Genomic DNA, 7199 nt, shown 5'->3' with positions numbered 1-7199 from the left:
AGTGGACCCAACAAAGGATTTGTATTCAGAATGCATAAAGAAAAAGACAGCCACATAGAAAAGTGGACAAAATGATATGAGCAGGCGACACGCAAAGAGACACCTGAATCATAAATGTTTGAGATTCATCTCACTAGTAATTGAGGGAATACAAATGAAATTCCGATTACCCAAAATACAGCTTCATCAATGACAGAGAATGAGCGAGGGTCCGTATATATCACCATGAATAGATCTCCCAAATGTCCCGTTGAAGAGAAAAGCAAGTGTCAGGAAGATGCCACTTAGATAGAGAGGTTACCATGTAAGTACATTTCTGTTCACAAAATACTACTACTCACTGCAGATGTGGTACAAAATATCAGAAGAAGGACATTCAAAATCCTCTATCAGTGGTGTTATATTTAGTTTTCATTACAAAAGGATCTGGAGCAAATATGACAAAATGTTCATCTTTGCTAATTCCAGGTGGTGGTTACAATGGTGTTGGTCAATGTTATTTCTTGGTAGTTTTGATCTTTTATCCAAATTTAGGAGAAAAAGGAGAGAGGGGGTGGTTTACAATACTTTGGAGTTCGGGACCTGTGGCTAGTAGGAGGGGTCACTGGTGAAAGGTTTCTAAGACCCCAAGATCGTCCCCATCTGTATTTGAATTCAAATCCTGATTTATCTGCCATTGTTCCCAAGACACACAGCAAGAGCCTCTCTCCTCTTGCTCATGGGGACTTGTGTCTGTCACATCAAAACTCTCCATCTTCAGTCTCGGACAGTCTTGCCACTTGTCCTCAGTGTCTTGCTGTCGACCCTGTGTCAATGGTACTACTGATGAGGACCAAACCCAGGACCTGGCAGCATCTTGCTGGAGCCAGCCGAGGCCAGCTTTATTTCTTAGCATTTACCCACCCAAGCACAAACCTTGTAATTCCACAGAGATCTTACTGAACCAAGATGTTAACAGCATCAAAGATGCAATACAAAGCTCTTCGTTAAGACTGGAGCACCTTCATCCTGTCTTCTCAGACTCCACAGGGGAAAAGAAATGTGAATACTTTACAAAGCTATTTCATAAAACGTTACGCTAAATGAACAACAAATTACTTTTTCTTTTACTAGCTTTTAATGCTAATAGTGCCGTTTATTCCTGACCTTCAGAAATATGAGATATTTGAAATGACAACTTAAAAGGAGTTCTTGTTTGAAAACGCAAGCTACTTTAGACTGCATATTATTACTTATAAGTATAGCGTGTGCCAGCATCACTCATTTCAGCATCCCGTTTGTACCTAACTGATATATATTGCAGTTGACATTTATTGTTCTCCTGCTTATGTGTCAAATTCCTTAATGATGACTCCGACAAAGTTGTAAGCTCGGTATATATAATTTACATTTGCTACCATATAATCGGTGTTATCTATTAGAATGCTATTTGTGACAAACCATGTTCCAAATAAAAACTGAATTGATTTTTCTGTTATTTTAATGTTGTGCCGCTCACAGCGAGCCTTTGATTGAATCTTAAACACTTTCTCTGTTTTTGTTTGAGGCAGATCAGAAATGGAGTCTGCATGATCCACAAATCTAAAACGATTTGTAAAACAACAAAATCAAATTTCAAAAAGCATCTTTATTTTCAAGCCAAGGGAATAAATTTGGTAAAGCTATCATTACAGGGTACACAGTCTAACGACAAAAGCCTCACATGCACAGTTAATTTCTATGCATCCATTTTCATCTAAATTAGATTTTAACTTTAATGCAGGGTATGGAAAGCCTCTACAGGCCTTGTTTCTACCTTTTCTCTCAAGCAATTGCAGGCTTTCTCCCGGCTAATCTGAGCTTCACATCACCCTGGTCACTCTCCCTCTTGGCAGTGGGTTTGAGCTACATTTTCAGTTTTCTGGGGTGCATGGGGGTTCTGCTCCCCAGATCCTCCCAAGGGGTCTCTCTCTCAAGAGGCCACTTGCTTGACCCATACTGCTTACAAAATAAATCACTTACAACTAGATCCTGGCTAGCATCAAGCCCTTGGGTTAAGTTCTGGTTTAGAGCAAGGTTCTGTAACTTGGGCCCCTGGGGCCACCTGGATTTGTACAGACCTCCAGCTAAGAATGGTTTCCACATTTAAATTTTTTAAAATTCAAATAAATAATCTTTCGTGATACATGAAAATGATATGAAATTAAAATTTCAGTGTCTATAAATAAAGTTTTATTGGAATGCAGCCACACATTCATTTATGTGTTGTCTATCGCTGCTTTCCTCCTAAAACTGCAGAATTGAGTAGTTGCAACAGAGACCATATGGCCTAAAATATTGACTATCTGGGCCTCCACAGAAAAAGTGTTCAGCCCCCCGTTTAGAAGGAAGGGCTTGAGTGATTTATGTCCTGTTAAAAGGGTGAGCACCTTCAGGGTAAGAGGCTGAGGTAGTACTCAGACAAAATGCTGCATTCATGACAATAAACCTCACAGAAAGCTTTTTCAGACACTGGCTAAGAGATCCTCAAAATGTTCAAAAGTAGGTAAAATGAGGGAAAGAAGGACAACCAAGGAAAACAAAACACCCCAAACTTCACAAAGCTGTGGATGTGATAAATGTGCACACAAATCATAAGTCGGAAATGCCCTTAGACAAATAGGTTTTAAAATACTTTAAGCATGCACCAAAACTGAGTTGAGTTTAAGCAAATAGGAGTGATTTGAGGTAAACTGAAGCTGGGATCTGGGAGTGTGGAGGGCAGGGGGATGTCCCAGGCACACAGAGAGGTCTGGGGAGAGCTGCCCTTGGTGTGACCTTCAGCAGAACACAAACCGGAAACAAGGCCTGAAGACCTTGGGGCTGAGTGGCCAGCTCTTCTAGGTCATGGAGTGCCTAGTGCCTTTTCCTGATGGTTCCCTGGGCTGGTCAGGAAAGGTGGAGAACATGCTTCTTCTCAGCCTTTGGAGAAGCCAGACAAACCCAGTTTGAATCCAATTATTGACATGGTTCTCTTGTCGGGGATATATATGCCTTTGAAGGAACCACCTGTATTTTTTCTGGGAAAAATGGCCCTGAGTGAATTGTTTAACCTCTGTGTGGTTCAGTTTCCTCATCTGTTAAATGAAAGTATTTATACTAAGTAATACTAATTAAATAAGCTATTCCAGGTAAAGAACCAGAGTCTGACATAAGCGAGCACATTAGCGGGGCTGCTGCTACAGATTTATTATTGGCCAATTACACCTGTTCTCCCTGCCTCGCAGGGTTAGGATTCCTGGAAGAAAAGTGCAGCAGTGAAAAGAACACTTCAGGGCCTCCCTGATGGTGCAGTGGTTGGGAGTCCGCCTGCCGATGCGGGGGATATGGGTTCGTGCCCCGGTCTGGGAGGATCCCATGTGCCGCAGAGCGGCTGGGCCCGTGAGCCATGGCCACTGAGCCTGCGCGTCTGGAGCCTGTGCTCTGCAACGGGAGAGGCCACAACAGTGAGAGGCCCGCATACCGCAAAAAAAAAAAAAAAAAAAAAAAAGAACACTTCAGTAGGGGGCAGGAGTCCTGGTTCTGAACCCTTTTCTGTTGAGAACTCACTCTGTGGGCTCATCACGCTCCTACCCCCAACCCATGTCAGCTCTAGCAATGTCCCCAAGACCCTTTACCCCAGTGGTAATTGATAGTATTTACTGAACACAGATTTACATGCCTAATCTCTTCCTAACTCATGAGACTGGGTTGGCTCTTCTGTTATCTCACCTTACAAAATAGAAATCTAAGTCTCAGAGAGATTAAGGAAAGTGCCCAGAGTCACACAGCCAGAAAAAAAGCAGAATTGAGTTCTAAACTCAGGGAGTGTCTGACTCCTGGCCACACACTTCACAGCTGTGCTGGAACAAGGTTAAAGCCGTAACTGAGATCCTGTTTAGAGCCACCAGTCACCACTCTGTGGGACAGGGACAGGGAACCAAGGCATCCCCTCCCATCTTCCCACCTCCGGGGAAACTGTCAATTCTCCAATACAAAGAGAGAGAAGGGACCCCAAAGGAGCACTTTAACTGCCATAGAATTCAAACTATCCCCACAAAAGGCCCCATTGTCATAAGAAAACATACAAACTCACAACCTCCATTTCTTCAGCATTTCCAGATCGAGGGAATTTTTGTCTTATCAGATAATAGAATTGTTTTTAGCAGCAAGAATGAGCTCATTACAGATGCAGCTTGTGCTAATAATGATAATTTGCTGTGCAGTAAAATCACCTCTCTCCCTCCCCCGACAGACTATGCTCTAGAAATTACAGGTTAGGAGAAACAGAAAGGATAAAGATTAAGGAAAAGAATTGCAATGTGGAATTGTTTCAACAAAAGGAGTTTGATATGCACATTGAACTTGATAATCTTAATCGTGAAGTTATAGAAGACTTAGATACTATTAGACAATCTTTTAATTGCCTTTATTCGATTTTGTTATTTCTGTTACTGGGTTGTTTTTTTGTGTTTTTGTTTTACTGCTCAAGTCATTTTTTAAAGGTCAGTGCCAGGAATTAGCTAGTGACTTAAATATTGACAAGATTCGATCCCGCGAGTGAAATCAAGATGAAGGCAGTCGCAAGAAGTGGTTTCGCTCCCGACATCCCCTAATTTCATGGGCAAAGACTTCAAAAACCCTGGGTCTAGAGCAGTAATCTGCAAACTCTATGGGTTTGGGAGAGGGCAGCAGGCAGAGCTGCTTCCTGTGTTCTTCATTTCTGAGGGGCCAGCAGAGATGCAGCAGCCTGGACCACACGGCCCCGGGCAGGTGAGGGATCTGTCTCCTGGTTTCCTTCCTGAGGCTGTGGGATCACTCTCCCAGGGTGTTAAGAAAGCTGGAAAAAATCCCACCTGTTCCCTGAGCTCGGTCCCAGCCCTTTAAAGAGAATGCAGCTAACTTCTGTTGAGTCATGGCTTTTTTCTTTAAGCATGCAATCTCTAAAAGGTTATTTTTTAATCACTTCAAATAAGGATTTTATCAATTCAAATAAGGAAAATAACATTTTTTCCTGATTATGAAAACAATACCTGTTGGCTGTGGAAAATTGAAAAAACCACAAGAAAGTAAAAAAGACCAATCGCACCATCATCCAAATCATCACTGGTAGTATTATGGGTTAGCTCCCTTTACCACTCCTCCCTTGTTTTTAAACAGAAAAACAGGATTATAGTGATGTGTGTGTGTGTGTGTGTACACATGGGTTTGCTGTTATTGTACTGTCCCATGGTCTTGCTTTTTTCATGTACTGTATCAGAAATTTTTTTCCACGATAGCATTCCTCTATCACGTTATCTTTTAATAACAGGATGCATTGTAATGCCATATCCCATTGGGTTTAGGGTGCTGTTTTGTATGACAACCACCCCTTACACATGTCTTTTGTTGTTTCCCAGGACAGGGTTCCTTTCCATTTCTGTGCCCCAGACCCTCTGGCTGTCTGATGAACCTATGGACCTCTTCTCAGAACAATGTTGTTAAAGGCATAAAGTATAATACATGAGATTACAAAGGGAGCTAATTACATTGAAATACTATCAAAATACTAAAAAGAACAAATTTGTGAAATAGCCATATAAGTGTTTGCTTATACATATGTTGAAGAACAATGTTAGAGAGTAGACATAGTAGCTCCGATAACAACTATGATTATAAAGTACTGATCAACATTAACATTATTTCAAGCTATTTGCAACAAATGTCATATGATGTGAAAAGATCTGGGATTTTTATTGGGTTAAGGTGACAGGTACAGCTGGGGGTTTTTTGCCTACATTCATAAACAAAGGAAATATTATATTTCACTTGGAGGTTAGTGAAACTAACATGTAACTTTTTTCTCATCCCAGTTCTTTCTTCTCATCCAAGATATGACTCCTGATTTCTACCCATGGACACTTGGGGGTCCAGGGAGCCCAGGTGAACATTCTCATCTTGGGAAAAATGCTCAGGAGTGGCTCAGTTCATCCCAGCAGTTTTGAGTCTTTTGATAACAATGGCTTCACTGCCCCAGGAACTGCTTTTGAGTTCTTCTTCATGCCAGTGGCTGCAGAGTGAAGTCAGAGAGAGTGCCTGTCAGTGATAAAAGGTCAGCCAGTGTTATGGGTTGAATTGTGTCCCCCACCTCTGCCCCCCACAGAAGGATATATTGAAGTCCTAATCCCCAGTACCTCAGAATGTGACTTATTCGGAAATAGGATGTCACAGGTGTAACTGGTTAAGATGAGGTCATACTGCAGAAGAGTGAGCCCTAATCCAGTGTGACTGGTGTCCTTATTAGAAGACAGCCATGTGAAGACACAAAGGCACAGGGAAGTCACATGATGACAGAGATTAGAATTATGCACCGAAGATTGCCAAGGATTGACAGTAAACCCCCAGGAGGTGGGGAAGAGGCAAGGGGTGACTCTCCCGTAAGGTTTCAGAGGGCGCATGGCCCTGCTAACACCTTGAACGTGGACTTCTAGTTTCCAGAAGTATGAGACAATAAATTTCTGCTCTCATACCACCCAGTTTGGGGTACCATTACAGCAGCCCTAGGAAACCAGTACAGCTGGTGTGCCAGGGCTCTCCTGGGGGCTGGGATTCGGAAACACCAGGGTTGGGGTGGGCATGGCCCTGTGCCAGTGTTGGGGACTGCCATGCCACAACCCAAGGTGGCTGATGGGGACCGACTCATTAGACGGCCGGGCTAGGGCTTCAGTGAGAGCCCGATCCAGGTGCGCAATGTTACCTCAGCACCGGGAAGAGCTGGGCCCCACCCAGCAAGGTCAACATAACCTGGAAAACATCCACAGAAGCCTCAGCATGCCGAGAAGTGTATCCTCTTTATTCTCACGTGACGATAAAAGTCCTTTATTATGAATGGCATGTTATCACCAACCGGTCAGGGTGCAGGTGACAGTGAAAAGGATGCTTATCTTACGAAATTTCCCTCGTGCCGGTTGGGGTGTGTGAGGGGCTTCTGAGCCCCCCTTAATATGTGCCTCTCCTTGGGAGGCTCTCCACTTCTACCCTTCCACGTCCTTTATCGAAGACAGTGGCTCTAGATAAATCTTCCCGTTGCACGACACATTTGGCCTCTGAGTGCAGCCACACCTCACCGGAGGTCTGGGGTCCTCCATCAGGGCTCTTCCAAGGGTAGGACACCTAAAGCACCTGGAAGCTAAACCAGCCCCACAAATTGCAGGCAGGTGGCC

Source organism: Mesoplodon densirostris, chromosome 1 (genome assembly GCF_025265405.1).
Source record: "Mesoplodon densirostris isolate mMesDen1 chromosome 1, mMesDen1 primary haplotype, whole genome shotgun sequence".
NCBI classification, from domain to species: domain Eukaryota; kingdom Metazoa; phylum Chordata; class Mammalia; order Artiodactyla; family Ziphiidae; genus Mesoplodon; species Mesoplodon densirostris.
This window is presented reverse-complemented; position numbering follows the sequence as displayed.